Source organism: Emydura macquarii, unplaced genomic scaffold (assembly GCF_026122565.2).
Source record: "Emydura macquarii macquarii isolate MOO-44397 ecotype Brisbane River unplaced genomic scaffold, CSIRO-AGI_Emac_v2 contig_2531, whole genome shotgun sequence".
NCBI classification, from domain to species: domain Eukaryota; kingdom Metazoa; phylum Chordata; order Testudines; family Chelidae; genus Emydura; species Emydura macquarii.
This window is the reverse complement of record NW_027132668.1, coordinates 3,057,828-3,078,690: the sequence shown is the minus strand read 5'-3', so window position 1 is coordinate 3,078,690 and position 20,863 is coordinate 3,057,828. Positions and strand designations below refer to the sequence as shown.

Genomic DNA, 20,863 nt, shown 5'->3' with positions numbered 1-20,863 from the left:
ACAAAAACAAAAATAAACTAATGAAACTAAAATACATGCAAAAGTGGTGCATCACTTCATTCCCCCTACCAAGCTATTGGAATTTTAGAGATTACTAATATGCATTAGAGTTGGCTGGAAATTGGAAATCCTTTTTTTCAAAAATGCATAATTTTCCCCAGAAAAATTCTCCCCAAACCAGGAAAAACAAGTAAAAAATGTGAATTTTTTGATGGATAGAGATTTTCAGAAACATTTCCTTTTAGGTAAACAAATATGGAATATTTTTGCTTGCAGGCTGCCCATGGGAAATCTCTTCTCAATTTCATTTTCTCCTGCAGGCAGAAAGTGAAATTGACAAGAGCCTTCCAGATGGACAGCCCTCATTTCAATTTTCCCTACAGACAAATTAAAAAAAAAAAAAAAAAAGTCGGGCAAAAGGTGGAAAATTTCAATTTTGCAAAAAGGGCAATTTCTGTCACAAAATCATTCTGATGGAAAATTCCCAACCAGCTCTAAAATGCACATCTGCATGGTCAGCACACATGCCTTTTTGCAGGCAAACACACATGCAAAAAAGGAGAAGAAAACCATTACTTGAATGTTTTGCAATACAACAGTGCAATACAATTACTGCAATACAGTAACTGTAATGGAGTTGTGATGGCACCCTAGAATTCACAATCCCTCTAACGTTTTATTTTAATGAACAGTCCAAAGTTATTTAGTTTAACATAACTGACTAACGTACTATATTCCTACTTGGATGCACATCTTCAGCATGTCATTAATGATTCTCCCCAGTCCACAATGCTGCTGCCTCACTCTGGATGAAATTCCTCTCTATGCAGAGGGTCCCACACAAGGCCTAATCATTAATTAAGCCCCACTTAAGCCTATTTTCAGGCTCAAGTGATGAACAGGTCATGTGTTGGCTCATTGCACAGCGGTGAAATTCACCCTCTCTGAACATACGACAGGGAGGCTACTAGCTGAATTAAGACCATAATCTGCAAAGCACCTTTGGTCCGATCAGGAAATAATGTACAGTTAGTGTAAAGATACAATATTGTCATTATGGTGATGAGGAGATCAATACTACCTTTTGTCCCACAGTCAAAATATTGTTAATAGATAATTTTCTGCCAAGGACGTTTTATTGAAATTAGTATATTTTTTCTCCAAATTGTGGGCTGACCATATCTCTCATTGATTGAATAAGATGAAAACAAATGAAAAAATAGATCAGAAACACACACAAGACTGTGTTAGGAGGGAAAGAAAAAAAGCACATGGAGATGGTTACACTGCTTGTATGTTATACCCCTTTCAACTTCACTTTGTCTGTCTTGTCTATTTAGATTGTAAGCTCTTCAGGCCAGGGACCTTCTGTTACTCTGTACTGTTTCTGGTACAATGAGCCTTGTTCTTGGTTGGTCCTTAGGTACTATCATAACAACAAAGAACAACTCTTTTTTGGAAACTTAAACATACAGGCTGGGATTTTCAAAGGAGCTACTACCCAATTTCCACTGAATTTCATTGAGAACTGGGCATCTAGCCACTTTGGGCTCCTGTCGGACTCCTAGCCACCGTAGTTTAGTTATTTTTGCTGGTCTGTATTGTTTTAAATACATCCCTCTTATTTCTATGTTGATCTATTTTTTTACATGAATTTCCTTCTCTTGGCCACCTACTCCTATCTAGTGTAGACAAAATTAGTACCCAGAATATTATTCTGTGTATTTTCAATTATTTTGTGATATTTGAAAATACATAGAGTGTTTCTGTCAGTCAACATTATCATGATAGCCCTTATAGAAGTACTAATTTTACGGACATTAACACTTGTAAGCAGTAGCTTGAGGATGCTGGGAGTTACACTGAAATGCAAATGTGACTGCCACCATCCTGGTCAACACACCAGGGATTGAACCAAGGCCTGCCAGAACTAAAACACATAAGGGGCTAAGCTTGAGCTAAAGCTTTGAAGCTGAGGGCGGTAACAATTCCTAGACTTGCACAGAAGGAGACCCATAACGCACACTGCCAGTACATTTTTTGGAAGAAAGAAAGGCAGGCAGGCGGCTAGGGAGTGCTGACTTTTGCACACCTCTACTTGTGGCAACAAACTACCTTTACATTTATGCTCCCTGTTCTTATGCATCTCCTGTTTACATTCCAGAGCCACAATAAAACTGTCCCAAACAACCATTCCCATTGAGGAAACCAGTGATGACTCAGAAGCCATTTTTTCCCCCTTTCATTTGCTGTTATGGCGTGTTTGATAAATATTGGACTGCATTTTAGCATAATACTCTAGAGCTGAAAAAAGCACTGCCCACAGATACAGAAGACCAATTGATATGAATGATATATCTTTTCAATCCATTGGAAAGACTGCCTACACAATAGATTTTTGGTAGGAGGAGAACAAGATGACTTCACTGGAGACATTTGCCAGCTGCTCAGTGAATAGGTCACAGGCATAAGAGAGAGAGATTTCCTGCTGAAAGTGTTGGTTGCATTGCTCATTCATCATTCACACTCCCTGTATTCTGAGTCTGTAATAAGAGAGATAGGTGAAGCAGTTAAAGGAAGTCAGAACTGACTCCTGCCTTCCAGTGAAGTCATAATCCAGTTTGAATGACCTCAGGCTCTTGCAATTTTACTGATTATGATGTTCCATGGTCAGCACTTTACTTCAGTTCAGGACTAACTAAGCTACATGGTGTTGATATGCTGTACAATGGGATACACATTCACTTTACAATTACATTGCTATGTATCATAAGATCTCATGAGCATATGTTGTAGAATGTCACACACTGTCATTGTTGAGTATATTGTATAGAGAAAGAAATATATAAGCTAATGTCCTGGCGGCTTGGAGAGAGGGAAAGGGATCTGCTAAGGACTCTGCCTGTTTTCTCACAAGAAGTGTAAAAAGAGCTCATATCAGATCTGTGGCTTCCAAAAACTCACATGTGGAATATCTTTGATTTAGACGGTTCTTTCATTAGCAAGGATCCCCAATGCTTTGCAAACTTTACAGGAATCATTACGTTCATCACTGAAGTTCAGTCACCTACGTAGTGAAACTTGGCAGCTCTAACAGCACACATAAATAGCTTAGGGAAATAACTTTGCAAGAATATTGCAGATGGGAGTTAGGACAGTAGAATGTAATTATGTAAACCGGCCTTATACATCAGAGACAGATGCAGATCATCCCAAGCAAGTTCCAATAAAAACTCTTCACCACACTACATATCATGTATTTTGATATACCATATATGTTTCAGAGAAAATTATTTTATATTTTGTTTTTGCTATTATATGAATGGGACTATTTTTGTGTTCCTCCAACTGCAAAGACAGATATCTTCATTATTATGAGTTAAACTGAACATGGCTTAGAGAGAACCAGTAACCTCCATCCCCATCCCTTATACACACACGACCTAATTAAACATCTCTGTACACAAAACTCAGCATTCTAAATATCCAGTATCTCCTGACCTTCCACAGCTAGAAACAGGTGCTGTGACACTCACTGAGAAATCTGGAATCTCCACTTTTCCACAATAAAAAAAATCCCATTTCTATATCTTAGGAGCAATGATATAATGTACTTCACCATTGTGATACTGTTATATACAGAAAAGTCTACCACTCCAGGACTTAATATGTTGCCCATTCTGGGCCTCAAACAGACGTAATTTTGGAGGGAAATTCTGCATATAAGAGGACAAGGTGGAGGAAGTGTTACTAGAGCAGGTTTCTTTTTTTTTAAATGGCAGTTGTTTGAAGCTCCTTAGGGAATTGGAATGTTAGAAGACACCCGTGGGTGATGTGGCTCATCCCTCAGACACATAATACAAGGAATTACTCCAATAAAATTTACAAATAAAACATATTTACTATATTTTGAGTTAAATTAGTCCACAGAAGGAAGTTCATAGCCTTCTGGTGTTTGGCTTCTGGCAGCACAAACAATGAATTAGATGTCCGGTAAGCACCATTTTATCACAGCAGCAGCATCCAGAGATGTCAAGCACCTCCATCCACCATCAGGACGGCAAAGAGAGCAGTCCATGGGATACTGTTTGTTCTTGAGCTTCACGGGGGCTGGATAGGGAGCTCAAGAAGCCCCAGTAAAACCGGCCATGGCTTGTTGTAATGAAGAAGAATCTTTTGGTTCCTATGGTTGTTCTGAGAGGCATGTGAGAGCTGATCCGAAGAGAGTAGAGGACGCAGACCTAAGTTATCTATTTGGCAGGAAAGGTGTCATTGATCCAAAATATAGTCCTGTTGCTGCTGTTCTTTAGAAAGGTTGTATCTGATGTACTGTCTGAGAGGCTCAACTATTTCAGAAAAGAGGCATCTTTACTTTAGCCAGCAGTTTTCATGTTTCTTTGAGATTAAATTGTGAGGTAAACTGTCTTGACAGCTGTCTGCATGCAGCAATGTGACCTGTCATCAAGCCTAATCACTAGGGGAGCAATTCCAGCCAGGACTTCAGGTTTGGGAACTGGAGTTGTCACACAAATGACAATAAGGGCAGAGTTGATTGTTGAGTCCAGCTTGCCACAATGATGACTGGAGGCCAATGCCCCTGCATGGTATTCAGTATGTGTGATAATTAGGGATAATTAGATATCCATGAGGTTGTGGCGCTAGCGCTTCATGAGTTGCCAGCAAACCTGCAGAGGAGTGCAACTCTCAACTGAATTTTAGCACGTCTTCTCAATGTGTTATTGAAAGGACAAGGTGTGGTCAAGTTTTATCCCCAAGTAAGTAGGGTCTGATTAAAAAAAAAATTGTCTGGTTGTTCAGGACCTGCAGCTATTGATGAGCTAACTGGGGAGTGAGATGGAAACAAGATGGCACTGTCTTTAGTGCTTTTAGTTTAAGTATCCACTTCAAAAAGCGTTTGGCCAAGGTGTCAAGGTCAAATGACAGGCAGGACGCCAGCTGCTCAGAGCTTCTTTTCTGGCTATTGCCAGGCAGATGTCATCAGCGTACAGTTGCTGAGGTGGTCAGCAGGTCAGCCGTTCATACATTGAAGTTGCATAGTAAGCCACATAATACATTAATTTGTGACTTGGCGCTCATGTGTGTGTGTTTATATACTTTATTCATTCAATTAGGAAAAGTGAAAGCAACATTTTTCATTGCAAAAGATTCTACCTTCAGTCCTTTGAACAGGACAAAATGAGCTAGTGTCTACAACATGAAACTTGGTCTGTATATAGCTCTCATTGAGAACCAGTGACTTTGCATGGTTTAGGGTTTTGTTTTTTGTTTTTAATCAGATCTCAGCGTGCTCAGTGGGCAGATGCTAAAACTTTGGTAGAGCCTAATAAGGCTCATCCCACTTTGTAAAACACTGTCCATTTTCTCTGCACACCCTGATGGGAGTTGCTGCTTAGACTGTTAATGTCTTATTGAAACTAGAGACTGATACAAGCCTCATAATTGAGACCTTTATTTTGAATCCATACCCCATAACTGTGAAGGTGCTGTTTGGATGTTGGGTTTGGTTCAGGCCATTACTGAGATAGGAATCATTTGCAGAATTGTAGATATAAACATGGTTTGGGATTTTGAACATCTCCAAAGTTTTATTTAGGTACGTGATTTTGGTTCAGGCCCATCTCTCATTGAAACACTAACAACAAAAATGTCCAAATACTGCATAAAAGCAAGTAAAATGTCATTAGTATGGGTTTTCTTTTTTTCTTTCATTAACTTCATCAGAAAAGTAAAGGGTGGGAGAATAGTTTTTGTGCCTGGGCTGGTAAAATTTATGACTGTTTTGCAAGGCTGTTTTCTCTGGACAAAGCAAGAACAGTAGTGAAAGAGGGAATTCATTGTCCCACATTTCTTTCACCTGAGTGTGCTGAGAACTGCAGAACCTAATTGGGACCATTAAATACCAATGTCAATAAGAAAAGGTCGTTAAAAAATCTTTTAAAAAAGCATGGAAATGAAAAAAATACACTAATGCAACACTGGTTAAATATATTGTGTAATTGTTGTTTACAGTATGTTGCCAAAATGCTATATACTGGATGTGTATTATGCGGTGATGCTGGTGGACCGTAGCATTTTCATTTCCAAGGTTTTATTTAGAATTATTTCAACGCAACTCAACATTGCACTAACTTGGCTTCTTGCATTTAGTATATTATTATATTAATGGATGGTAATTATATATACCCTTCCTCCAAATTGTCCATAAGTACACAATAGCTAACTTTCTCGAGTGCACTAATGATGACGTATGACACTCGCGTCCATTTATATCGTTAAGGGAAGTGACACGTGATGAATCTTTTACTTTTAACTAACAACTTAAATAGGTAAATTAAATAAAGTAACTTATTCCTACCACATGACAACAAAAGTCCATGATGTGGCATTTGCTTGGACTTTTTTTTTTTTATAAACTGTTGAATGTAATACAGATAAAATAATAGTGTCTGGTTGGTGCATCAGCCAGTGTAATCACATGATTTGCTAAAGAGACAGGTGCTAACAAGTGTTTTGTTTTTCTTTGAGAGAGCGTGCATTGAAAATTTGACCTTTGCCTTTAAGTTTTTGTTTATAATATAATGTTTTTAATGTTGGCTGAGCAGATTTGCCTGGGCTGCCAAAAGAAAGCAGCAAGTCTTTTTTTTAAATTTTAAAAGAAACAACAGTGTCCACTCCTTTATATTTTATTGGATATAAGCATTGGGCTGCTGTGCTTCTCACTCACTCACGCACGCACGCACGCACGCATGCACGCACACGATTCATTTACTTACAGGTAGCAAGGCATTATGCACTGCCATCCACCCAAAAACTAGGCTTTGTCATGACCTGCATGCAGTTGAGCACCAGGGAAGTCATGAGTAGCCTGTTGTTCTGATTACATGGTCTGTTGAGAACAAGGGATTTAAAACAAATGGAGCCAACATTAGCTGTTGGTTTAAGTAGAATTGGTTGGCTATTGCCAGAATTTACAATACAAAGGGACGTCCATTGCCAGCATTTGAAATATAATGGGGTCTTGCCAAAAAGCATGATTGGCCTGATTCAGAGCTCCTTAGTACTATTTCTGGGAAAGACACTTTTCAATGGAGGGACTGGGTTTATTGTATAGAGTGTAATTACAATGTGTGGCTAAGTACTAAATCCTTCTTTCCACAAAAGCCACTAACAAAGCTGGCTGAATGGCTGCTACCTACTCTTCTGTCTGACTTGTAAAATGTGAATAAACCTTTTCCAAGCTTGACACTAATCACAGTATTCCATCCTTTTCAGTGCCTTGAAGATTCCTGGGAAATGGAAAGGAGACAATACTACATGAGGCTTCTTTATTACAAAACCATGCTAGGGACTCCATCCTAAAGATATAAAACACTTGTTATGATCAGCCTGATTTTTGACTCCTCTGACTTCCATAAGTGTCTTTCCCACTTGAAGTATATGGTCTCCTGCCAGACAAAATGTTTTGGGAGGGGGGATGAAGATCTGAGGAAGATTTGATCCATCCTTTATGAAGTATATTATTAAAATAAATAAATAACAACAATTAGAATAATTACGTATCTACATTTCTAGGAAGCTGAACTACCAAGTGTAATGATCGAAAAACAACAACAAAAAAGTAAACAGAATGCAAAAAAAAAAAGTATGAATGTTTTGTCAAAATGCTTTTCACATTTTTAATGAAATCTGAAATATTCAGCCATCAAAATTTTGAAACTAGAAAATATTCAACCAGCTCTGTAGTATTAGAGAAACACAAAAAGATGTGCAAATTTCATCAAAACTTTGTCTGATTTTTAGAAACTAAAAAATATTAATACAAAATTTGTTGAAAATTTGAATTTTGGAAAATTTTGACCAGCTGTGGTCATGACACTCACATATTTATTCCCCTTCACATGTTACAGCAGCTCTGCCGGAATCTCAGGCATCCAGATGCAGTGGGAGGGGCAAGCAGGGAATTCCTCTGCCATATCTTTTCCCAGACACTTTGGGCCAATGTGATCTTTATAAGCAAGCAGGCAGACAGTCTCTCTCTTTCCCCCTTCTCTCAGTAGCACTGTTCCCCCTTCAGCAGCTATGGGGCAGTGGGTAGAATGGTATGGAAGGGAGGCATAGGCAGTGATGGAGAGAGTTGGGGAGAGAGGGGAAGAAGGTAGCCAACAGGACTCACAGTGAGGGTCTAGTATCACCTCTGTTGCCCCAGTAAGTACGCAATCAGACTGTAAGCATCATCCTGAGGGAAAATGGAGGAGAAATCTAGTTAAGAACTTTACAAATACTAATTAATCAGTGAAGATACTCCTTAAATAGGCACTATCATTTCTGACCTGGGGTCCAAATGCATCAGCTCTGCATTTTGCCACATCCCGGAGCTAGTGACCAGAGGCAGCTAACAGGGGAGTTTTGCGAAGGAGTTCTCCAGGTGAAGGAGGAGCAACTACATGCAGTTCGTGGTCTGCAGTGTGTGTGTGTTTGTGCTTGCTCCTTGACTGAAGGATATTGCGTGGTCTGTTTGTTTGGGGGACCGTGTTCTGATACTACCGGTCTGCTAGGCAAGGCTGAAAGCTTCTTCACGAGGCTTTGATCCTTAAGCCCTTTAGCATCCATCAACCCTAAACCAGGGGCCGGGACTACTCAGGGAGAATCAGGGTTTAAAAAGCCTACTCCTAAGTGATCAGAGGAGCTAGTAAACAGGGTAGTTTTGCCAGGGAGTTTAGAGGGAAAGTGGGAGAGTAGATACACTTCATTAATATTCTGTAAACTAAAGACAATAACCCGGCCCCCTATCCCCGATAAAAAATAAACAACAATAAAAGAAAGAGGTGCAGGAATAAAAAATGCAGACAGAAGTCCAGCAACAGAGTGGGAGCTATCCATTTTATTGCACTTAATGCAACATATATGATTACCTGCCCTATAGACGGGTGGCATATGTGGGCATTCGGTGCAAGGAGCTCCTGGCCCTCAGATACCGCACATGGGCTTTGGAGACCAGGGTGGCTGAACTGGAGGAGCTAAGGGAGAGAGAAAGGTACATAGATGAGACTTTCCTGGACACAAAAGAATGGTCCCACACCCGGAATGACAGCCTCTGTACTGTTGAGGAGGATGAAAGTCTGAGGGAAGGGGAACATCAAACTGAAGCAAAGGAAAACATTCCCACAGTTGAGACCCTCCTTCCAGATGATGTCATGGTATCCTCTTGCACTGAGGATACCTCTCTAAGGGAGGGTACTCCAGGTATTAGAAAAAGTTAGGTAATAGTAATGGGGGGACTTGATCATTAGAAACATAGCTCAGTTTGTGATGACTGGGAGAACTGCATGGTGACTTGCCTGCCCAGTGCGAAAGTTGTGGATTTCTCGAGATATCTAGAAAGACTTATGTGTAGTGCTGGGGAGGAGCTGGTGGTTGTGGTATATGTAGGAACCAATGACATAGGCAAGGATGGAAGAGAGGTCCTGGCGGCCAAATTTAGGTTGCTAGGTAAGATATTGAAGTCCAGGACCTCCATGGTAGCATTCTCTGAAATGCTTCCAGTTCCACACACAGGGCCAGTTAGACAGTGTCTCAATGTGTGGGTCTCAATGTGTGTCTGAGATGATGGTGAGGGAGGAGAGGTTAAGATTTTTTAGGAACTAGAGAACCTTCTGGGAAAGGAGGAGCCTATATAGGAAGAATGGGCTCCTCCTAAACCGAAATGGAACTGAATGGCTGGCATGTAAAATTAAAAAGTTTTTGAACTAAGGGCTGGAACTAAGGGGGAAAAGCCAACAGGTGCAAAGGAGCATGTAGATCAGAGAGAGACATCCCTTAGGGGAATTTTTATTACTGGAGATTCTCTATATCCTAGTAAGGAAGAGAGGATGGAAGAGGATAAAATATGGGTAGGGTCTGATGAGAAACAGTCAAATGAAAAAGAGTCCCATTCAATTACATCGCATAATGGCAGACAGCTAAAAAGTGACAATTTTTTTAAGTGCTTATATACAAAAGTTAGAAGTCTAAATACTAAGCAGGGTGAAGTTAAGTGCCTCATATTAAATGAGGATATTGATATAATAGGCATCACAGAAACTTGGTGGAATGAGGATAATCAATGGGACACAGCAATACCAGAATACAAAATATATTGGAAGGTCAGAATAAGTCGTACTGGTGGGGGAGTAGCACTTTGTCACATAGAGTGAAATGAAATAAAAATCTTAACTGAACCAAACTGTGCCATAGAATCTCTGTGGATAGTAATTCCATGCTTGAATAATAAGAATATAGCTGTAGAGACATACTACTGATCATCTGGCAAGGATAGTGATAGTGACTGTGAAATGCTCAGGGAGATTAGTGAGGCTGTAAAAATTTAAAAAATTATAATTGGGGATTTCAACTATCCCCGTATTAACTGGGTACATATCTCTGCAGGACAGGATGCAGAGATAAAGTTTCTTGACACCTTAAATGACTGTTTAAATGGAGCAGCTAGTCCTAGAACCCATAAATGGAGAAGCAATTCTTGATTTAGTCCTAAGTGGAGCACAGGATATGGTCCAAGAGGTGAAATATAGCTGAATTGTTTGGTAATAGTGACCATAAGACAATACAATTTAACATCTCTCTGGGGTGGGTGTGGGGACACCAAAGCAGCCCATCACAATAGCATTTAATTCCAGAAAGGGGAACTACACAAAAAATGAGGAAGTTAGTTAAACAGAAATTAAAAGGTACAGTGCCAAAAGTGAAATCCCTGCAAGCGGCATGGAAACTTTTTAAAGACACCATAATAGAGGCTCAATTTAAATGTATACCCCAAATTAAAAAAACATAGTAAGACAACCAAAATTGCCACTGTGGCTAAACAACAGTAAAAGAAGCAGAGGCAAAAAGGCATCCTTTAAAAAGTGGAAGTTAAATCCTATTGAGGAAAATAGAAAGGAACATAGACTCTGGCAAATGAAGTGTAAAAATATAATTAGGAAAGCCAAAAGATAATTTGAAGAACAGCTAGTCAAAGACTCACAAAGCAACAGCAAAATTATTTTTAAGTACATCAGAAGCAGGAAGCCTGGTAAACAACCAGAGAGAATGGGAATGGCTGATGGGATGGATCACTTGATGATTACCTGTTCTGTTCATTCCCTCTGAGCACCTGGCATTGACCACTGTCAGGAGACAGGATACTGGGCTAGATGGACTACTGATCTGACTTAGCATGGCTGTTCTTATCCCTATCAGCCTCTTAAGTGAGAGTCACAAAGGCAACTTCTAAGTCAGGGTCTCCCAGCCACTGGAGCAGCTTTATTTATTTTTTTAAAAAATCGTATCTATAATTTGCAAATTCCATTTTACATAGAGGAAGTCCTAATAGGACCAGAACTTATTGAACATTCTAGTCAAAAACAAAATTAGAACAGGATTCTGTACCACAAATACAAATTAAAGCCATCTGCCCATTTTGTAAAATACTTCACCTAAAGTTCTTGTAATCTGAGTATAAAAGAAAACCTATCCCTTAAACAACCTCTCTTTGATGTGTTTAGTAGGTATCATATTTTCTAGTAACTCCTAACCATCCAAGAACTATTTCCTTGCTGATATTTTGCTTCAAAGAGAATATTGGTAACAAGTTTGCAGGGAATGGCCACAATTTTCGTATTATTTATTAGTTTGGTTTAGGTCACGGGAGAGCTTCTGAAAGACACCTTTTCCTTTCTATCATATAAACCCTCAGAGTGTTCTCAAATAAGCACAATTTATAGTATGTCATCCTAAAATAAAATCATGAGACATTCCTAAATTGATAGAAATTGCATAGCACCAAATGAGAAATAGGGATTTTTTATCCTCTCATTTATATATGCCTGTCTCTCTGTCTATAAACATATGTTTGCACATACTGTGTATTGATAGATTAACATATAAAATTACAATATTGCATTTGCAACACTATACTTAACATTGTTTCTGCATTTTTACTTCAGGGGTTTTTATCTCAGCCATAAAAATTATCTCTCGGCTGAAAGTTGGCATAGATTGTCAAGGTAGGATTTTTTTCTTTATTTATTTTTGCAAAATTTGCTCTCCCCGCCATTTCCTCACTCACTTACTGAGTCAAAAGAGGCCTGGGGAGAGATTCTGAGCAGTGTCAATTTGTCATAGCTGAACTGAATTCCATGGAGCTATACTAATTTTCACCAGCCTTTTGTCTTTGGACAACATCAATGGACTGATTTTAACCATTTTAAGAACAGGTTATTTCATTTAAATAATCATCATTGTGCACGTGTTGACAGCCTTGATTACCAAAAAAAATCCACACTGAATTTTACCATAAAATATTAGGATAAATTGAGTAAGGAGCAAAATTCAGCCTCTGGGCCCAGTAGCTGGTGTGGGTGGTTGGGAGCCATGGAAGGGGGTTGAAGAGAAGGGATCATAACCTCACCAGACTCTGTGGACTCTCAGCCATTCTGTGGAGGGTACTCTAGCCAAGAGAAAGAATAAGCTCCATGGAGACATTACACACATTGCTGCATCAGTAGAGGGGTTGGGACAGCCTATAAAGCAATAGGCTTCTGGCATCTCCCATGAGCCAGGCCATGCCTCTTGTCCTGTCTCTTGTGCATCATCTTTCTGCCCCCTGCTGCCATGGAAGAGGGGCTGGATTTGCCCCTTTACTGCATATATGTGAAAACAATACCAACTTTAAATTGCCAAGGTTCCTCAGATCAATGATTTGCATAGTTCAGTTGTTAATTTCAATTTGCTAACTTTAAACTTTAGCATTTATACTCATAGAGCTTAATAGTTTAAAAGGAAAGAGACAGGTCTACTGGGTGAAACACTGTTTTGAAAACATCACAAAGTACAATGTTGATTTACTCAGGAGTATGTAGAAAAAAGCTGTTGAGCACAGTTAGGTGCCGAACACACATTTCTGACATTACTATTTTTGTACACACGTCACCAGCCAGTCTGTCTGGTAAACAATAAATGTACATAAACACTGTACATGGAAGGCATGTAAATAATCAGTATACCTGACGTGATAAATTCTGCCCACTGCTAATGGATATGGGTGTGGGAATGGAGGGTGAGTCCCCCCCTGCGCAAAGAGCTGGGCAGAATCCTACCATAGCTCGGAAGAGTGGGAGGTAGCTAGGACATAATACTGTTCCACATAAGGTGTGATCTGATGGAAAAGGTGCTGTGTTCAACTTGCCAGGAGGCTAGTGCGTATGCTGTAGCATGTGCTGGCTGAGAACAGATCAGGATGCACTTTGCTCCTGCTCAGAGGCAAAGCACAGTGCTCCACATCACAAGCGTCCTGCCCATCATGAAGACTCTTGCCCTGCAATGGCAGGATGCCTGTTGCCAGTGTGCCTGATCAGACACTTGTGCCAACTGCCTCCAACATCAGGCATTATTAGCCTTAACATGTAACATACAACACAACTAAATAGGCGTAAGGCATATCCTTTAATAGAAGTCTAAATACGGATAGAACAGAATTGCTTATTCAGACTAAATAATGTGTTTCATCACTTTCCATACAGCATTTTATTTGTCTTCATTTAACATCAAAGCCTCGAAGAAATCCATGTATCTAATGTATTTTAATTAAGCAGAGGATGGATAAAGAGGTCTCTTTTCGACATCCCTAGTTGTACTCTACTGCTCTAGTCAATGGAACTAAAACTAAGAAACCTTCACTGTTAATATTAATTTTAACTTCATTTCCATTTCCAGAAAGTTGAACATGGCACTATAAATACTGTATGACATGTTGGGGGTGTGTGTGTGTGTGTGTAACAAATACGTTAATCTTGTGACGTGGGATAATCATGCACAATGTATTTGACATATGGCTCCAGCATCAATTTCTTAATAGAAGGCACCTCTCTTTCTGTTTGATCCATTTCCCCCTCCCATTTGCACTAGCAAGCATTCCTGTGCCAGCTATGGCAATTGCTTACTTGGAAGAGTAATATTAGGAAAATATTTAATGTACTTACAATCTATTGTAAGAGGAGAACCAGCACTATGTTTCCAGCCAGTTCTCTGTTGGCCATGAGCAGGTAGTCAGTGGAAGGACTATACTTTGAGTGGACTAGTGACTTTTATCTGAAAGAATGTCAAAGTACTTTACAAATTTAGACCCCCATAATACAGTCTTCTGTGTGGCTGTATGATTTTGTCTGTGCAGAATCTTGTTAGCACAGCTGTACACAGGCACAGGAGTCCATCTACATGGGTCCAGTTGCAGGATCAATGCCTTAAACTGACGTACAAACCATATAGAGAAATCACATCAGCTACCATTAAAATGCAGCCACTTCTAAATGTATATGTGGCATCTTTATAACAATGGGCCTCAATACTACTCAGCAGTGTTGCAATGAAAATCAGGAGCACTTTTCCAACTGAAACTATAAGGAGAATTATAAACTCTCCAATTTGCAATTTGTCTTAGACAGCCTGAGCTTTACAGAAAGTAAATGTGTATGTAGTGAAAACAAATCTTCCAGGTTTTTACTGCTCATCAAAAGATAGCTCCTCTAACAGCAAAGTGGCCCCTTGACATAATGCTGGGACGTTGGTTCATTATTGACTGAAACAGTTTTATATATAGAATATATTAGATCACCAAGACCATTGTTTGCATGTAGCACTTGAGTTTTCTCTGAAGGTCTCATCAAAGAACTGACCCAGCCTAATCCACTTAGCTTTGAGATCACAGCACACATTTTATAGATTGACCAGTTGAAGAATCACAGAAACGATGAGGATTTCCCTTGGCTCTCCAACACCAGAAGCCAGGCAGGGGAAAAAAATAATTCTGTTAGCCTGCAGAACATCACAAATAATGTTTGACTTCTCTTATCCAACAACTTAGAACAATAGTTTCATGTCACATTGCCTGTTAGGCAGGTAAGGGGTGATTATGAGATACTGTAAGTCACAAAGGGTACGTCAACACTGCAATTAAACACCCACAGCTGGTCCCAGGCCAGCTGGCTGAAGCTGCGGGGCTGTTTAATTGCAGTGTAGATGTTCTGCAGCCTGAGCTTTGGGACCCTCCCATCTTGCTAGAACCATGGCTCCAGACTGATCCCAGATGTCTACACTGCAGGTAAATGGCCCCACGGCCTGAGCTCCACGAGCCTGAGTCAGCTGGCATGGGCCAGCTATGGGTTTTTAATTGCAGTGTAGACATACCCTGACTGTTCAAGATAGGAAGGCAAAGATGGCCTTATAATCAGAAAATAATATATCTACATAAAATATTCTCTTCCCCGTATGAAGTTGGTTAAACATTTTTCCTAGAGAGGAAAACAAGCAAACAAACAGCTATTTTTCCCCTCTCACATCAGCCAACTCCCTCTGCCCCCATCAAATTATAGAAGCAAAGCTACTGCATACTCATTAGTTACAAATTGAACTTACATGATGGGTAAAAGAGTAATAGTGTTGGACATCTAGCTCTTCAGTCTGCTTTCTCACAGTCACAGCCAGCATACTTTCCAGGAAAATATAAATTAAAACCCAAGCAAAGTCATTGCAAAGTCACTCTCAGTCTCATTCCACCTACCTATTTGGTCATGTACTGGATGGAAATCAGTTGTTCTAGAATGATGTCAGTCAGCTCCTTGAAGCATCTTCCAAAATGTCTCCATTATCTCCTTTTACTAGGGCAGGCTCATCTGTGAGTGATTGACATTATAGAATTAATTCATTTGTCAGTTTAGGACAATTAAGGTTAAGAGATTAATCTCTTTCAATGAGTTTCCCCCCCAATAACTACACTTAGACAGCAAGCAAAGAGACATGCTAAGAACAAGGAAAGAGTGTAGAATATTGTTTCAGGGAAGACTTTCAAAGACACAAGGAATAGTTATGCAACTAACTGCCATTGAAAGTCATTGGGAGTTGGATACCTCACTGTAATTTGTCCTTTTGAAAACCTTCCCCTAAAAGGATACATTTTTTGCTTGATTTAAACAAGGTCATTGCTCAGACACCACAGTTTTGTGTGTTTAAAGAAAAGAAACAGATGGATACATAGATAATCTAAGCATTTCCTTAGAATTGTAAACTATTGTATGCTAATGATACTAAGGGTATGTCTACATTGATGCACTGATGGCACTGACGGATCAATTCTGCAGAATCGATTGAGCGGTAGTGGAGACCCACTCATTCAATCCGAAAGTTTACGGCATTAATCCATCCCTGCAAAAAGAGTTACGCTGTGTCAACCAGAGGGTGTTTCCAGAAGGTGGAGCATAGTGGGGACGCGCAGTAAATAGAAGTTAGGAAGTTGACGGGATCTACGCAAGCTACTCTATGTAGAGTAGGCCTGAATTACATAGTCCCATTCGTGAATAGCTCCTCTTGAATAGCTACAGAAAGATACTTGGAGATCCACCTGGTAAAGAGCTGTATGGCTGGGGGAGGGTGGGAAGGAGGTGGGTGAGTGGTGGCTAGGGACAGTACCTCTATTCAGGATGAACTAGTGCTATCAGTACTATTTCAGTGAATGGTACCCTGCTGGACTAGTCAGTCAATTAATCAATACATTTAAGGATCACCTTCAGGATCTCTTACTAGAAACAAGTTATTTAGTACTGTACAACAATTTAGAATACCACTACAACCTTATACTTTGCTTCAGTTATGTGAAATAACCAAATGCAGGTTATACTATGAAACAACATTCTGTATTTATAAAACAATAATAGTTTAAGTGATTAGTTTTTGGCTCCAATTCAGACAGGTACCTAAGCATGTGCTTAACTTTAAGCATGTGAATTATTCCACTGACTTCAAAAGGACTATTCATATATTTAAAATTAGGTATATGGTGAAGTTCCAAGTTGCACTGGGACCTGGAAGAGTTATATATGAAAACAGAGGAAATTGCCCGTAGATGACGCTTTGATTTTTTTTAGATTTATATTTATGCATGGACTCTAGGACAAAACGAAAAGGAGAGTCAGTAAAAAGAAGTTGCTGAGAATAGTAACTAGCTTCAGTCTCTGTCCTTGTCCTTACCATAACGTAATAATACATAATAATAAACAAACAAACAAACAAAAAAAAACTTTGGAGTCATGGCAATGATACTGTAGATAAAGTTGCATTGAAAGTTCCCTTATAAACTTTATTTTGACCACTTTCCCTAACTTGCATTTAGCAACCTTAACTATAAACTCAGCACTTTTGGGTTTATGTAGCAATGTAAAGCACAGTGTTCTATAAAGCAGAGAATAGTTTATAATGTAAAGCAGGGGAACGTCCGGCCCGCGGGCTGAAATCATTTGGTCTGGCCCTGGCGGCGGCGGGGAATTCGGCAGCGGTGCAGTTCCGTGGGGGGGGGGGCAGTGCCCGCCGCCGAAGTCCCCCCGCCGTTTGTCCCTTTTCGGCGGCGGGGGGACTTCGGCGGTGGGCACTGCCCCACGCCCCCCACGGAACCCTGCCGCCGCCGTGAAACCGCACCGCCGCTGAATTCCCCCCCGCCGCCAGGGCCACCATCAGGCCCTTGACAGAAAAAAGGTTCCCCACCCCTGATGTAAAGGCCCAAGCCTACTCCTATTGAAGATGATGACAAAAAACCCATTGACGCCAGTAGAAGCAGAATGGGGACTTAAAAAGATACAATCTTACTCAGGCAAAAGCAAACACAAGGCAACAATTAACGTGTGGGAGAGCACACAGACATCATTGGTGAGTAGGCCAACCAAAAAAGGGCACCGTGAACAAAACATGTTTTGAGATTTGTTGGAGAAAAATGATTTAAATAGTTCATACGTTTTAATGAAGGAAAGTGTGTGGCCAGGCTATTTAAAGACTAGAGAAAACAAGAAGGCGAGAGAGGGAAAAGGAGACAAAGGGAGAATTAAAAAGAGAGAGGCTAGGCAGAGCACAGGAAGGAGGAGGAAATGAGAGCAAAAATGTAGTCAGAGGCAAGACTGTGCAAGGCCTTGAATGTGAGGCTGAGTAGCTTGAATTGTATATGATGAAATACAGAAAGCCCGGGAAAGCATTCAAGTTGAGAGGAGATGGGTTACTAAAGCCCAGAAACAGAACTCTCTAACTTGGATCTCTTTTGTTGCATTAATTTAGCCTGATAAGTTCATACATCTCACATAATTCACCTATCGTAAATATTGAATGCCATGGAAGAAAATGTTTCTCTGACCCACTTGTGATCCTTATGGCTTGACATATGACGACTGATAGAATATCCCTCTGGCACCCATTAAGGATGTACATGTAAGGTGCATATGCTTTGCATATATATGTACAGTATACCTCTAAATACTGAACTGATCTTTTTAAAAATCTACAGGGGTCCAGTGGGACCATTGAGCCCTTGTGGAGTCCCACTGATTGGAGTGGGATTCTGCAAGGGTTCAAAGGCCCTCACTAGTGCTTCTTATTGCAGGATCGTGGCAAGAACTAAATCAGCCTCTTGTTTTAGAGAGTGGGGAGTTATTTTGCTGACTAGTGTAAACCAAAGCAACGATGGCTTTTACAAAGAACTTTAGATGCTTTACAATAAATCTGGATGTGCTTAAAAATCCCATAAGAGTTTAAAAAAAAATCTGGATGTGTTTTCTCAAGTAACTATTTATAGCATATTAGAGTTTATTTAATTGCACTGGGATTTTTCAAAGCATATCAGGGCAAAACAGCAGAGTATAGGCCCCAATATGCTAATTAATAGCTAGCTAGACCCCTGAAATAAACCTGCAACACTTCATTAATCAGACAGTAATTGAATTGGCACAGTACTTCTGTGCAAACTATATGCAGATTGAAATACCAGTCCTGACAATGGTGAGGGTAACTTTCTCCAAAATGGTGATTTTTTTGGATATTGAGTGGGCAGTTGGCTTTCATATTTCAGTTTTCTGCATGGAAAATCCCACATTACTGAGCCCTGTGAAATATTCCACATGCTGACATGCTCTTTCAGGTAAGTACTTTTCAATGACCGCAAGTTCAGCTCAGTGGAAAAAGAACAAATCAGAACTGATACATTTCCTTTGTCATTTGAAGACATCTGCCAATTAATGTTATTATAAAATAATAGTGTTGAACAGATGTTTCATTTGCTAAGTTTATATTTGACTGTTTGAAAGCTAACTACCTGGGGATTTAACTGACAAATACTTACTGCTTTGCTTATGAAAAATGAAACAATAAATTTTCCTGCAGAATTGATGAAGTATAATTCTGGCTATTGATTGCCCATAGTCAGAGCTCAGTGAGGAGCTGATTGCCTCTAAAGAAAGAGAACAACAACAAAAAAGTACTTTAAGCTGTTTGCTATGAAGTGATCATTAAGCACATACCCATGCTGTTGTGTGAGCTTGGGTGAGTCATTTGGCTTCTGTGTCTCTGTTTCCCCTCCCATGGATGTCAGTGGGATTGTTCGCAATCTTAAAATTAAGTACATGCTTAAGTGTTTAACTGAACTGGGTCCTGAATGCCTGCCAGTTTTCAAGTTTCCATCATCTTCTGCTGAGGTGTTAGAGCTGGTCTAAAAAGGTTGCAATTTCTGTTTGGTCTTAGCTGCATTTTATTCACTCCTTCTATGCTTGCAGCCATTTTGATGAAGCTTTCAGAAAAAAATACATTCTCTGACTGCAAGCAAGCATATCAAATTTCAGCTGTAAAAGTAGGAGAGAGAAACGTACAAGCAACGGGAAAATGACCCATTACTTGGCCATTCTTACTTAACTATAAGCATTGACACATCAGCTATAATGTCCGTGCCTCCACTGTACTTCACAACCCCAATAAGCTGAATTCCCATGCCAAGAGGAAACTAATAAGCAATAGTAAAAAAATGAGTAAATCTTAATGTATAGTATATGCCTGTGAAGGATCCAATAATGGATTGATTTTGGGTTACAGGAAACTAGGAAAGCAAACAGCTGTGATACTCACATCATTTATCAGAGGAAGCTACAGCTCTTTGATCTAAAAAACAAAGAAAACTACCTAGTGTTTTTTCAACAAACAGTTTAAACCGGTTAGGTAGTTTGAACTTCCATGCCTGTTCAGGGAAACACTATCCTTAGAGTTGGCTTGTTAACAAAAACTACTGTAACACTTCGGGGAATATATTCTCTAGCTATCTGATTTCTTCTAATCATTGTCCTCTTTCACTGGAGAATTTCCCATTATTCAGGAACATATGGACTAAACATTTCTTCAGTAATCATGTCTGAACAAAGTAATCATTCCCTCATTAACCAATTATTCCTCAGAATCAAATGAAACAGACATATTTGCTAAGACAATTTTCATTAATAAACCCTATGGAACCATACCTAACATATCTCCCATTCAAATGGTTTAATTCAAAGACTTCAGTGTAGATGACAAAGAGGGATTTTTGTTTTACACTAACAATAAATGATCTCAGGAGCAAGGTTAGAGATGGAATGAATACCAGATTAAAGAAAAAAAGAAATGTTTAAAGAGCAGTAATTACTGGTTAAGTTATTTAACCTTCTGTGTGCTGTGAGCTTCTCCAGTAGACTCAAAACTTTTAATACAAATCTATTAATTTCAAAGACACTGTAAGAGCAGGTGGGAACACAGGCTGACCAAAGGCCTTTGTGTGATAGCTGGATGGGGGGTGGGTATGGGATGTAACTGGGGATGCATGTACACAGCTAAACAAAACAAAAAACCAAGAGAATTTCTCTAACCACCCAGGAGGAATACAGACTGCTGCTGTGGTAGCACTAAGTGTTGTATTTCAGAAACCACTCACTCAGTATATCTAAATGAATCTTGGAAAAATGCATGCTATTTAGATTTT

At 39.6% G+C, this 20,863-nt stretch overlaps 1 long non-coding RNA gene across 1 annotated transcript in view; it reads right to left on the bottom strand.

Moving 5' to 3' along the window:
* LOC137163353 (uncharacterized) overlaps positions 1 to 15,706 on the bottom strand; it is a 31,145-nt gene extending 15,439 nt beyond the window's left edge. Inside the window, exon 1 of the long non-coding RNA XR_010922693.1 lies at positions 15,614 to 15,706. This is a non-coding gene — a long non-coding RNA (uncharacterized lncRNA). The remainder of the gene's footprint in view (positions 1 to 15,613) is intronic.
* Between the last annotated feature and the right edge of the window lie 5,157 nt (positions 15,707 to 20,863).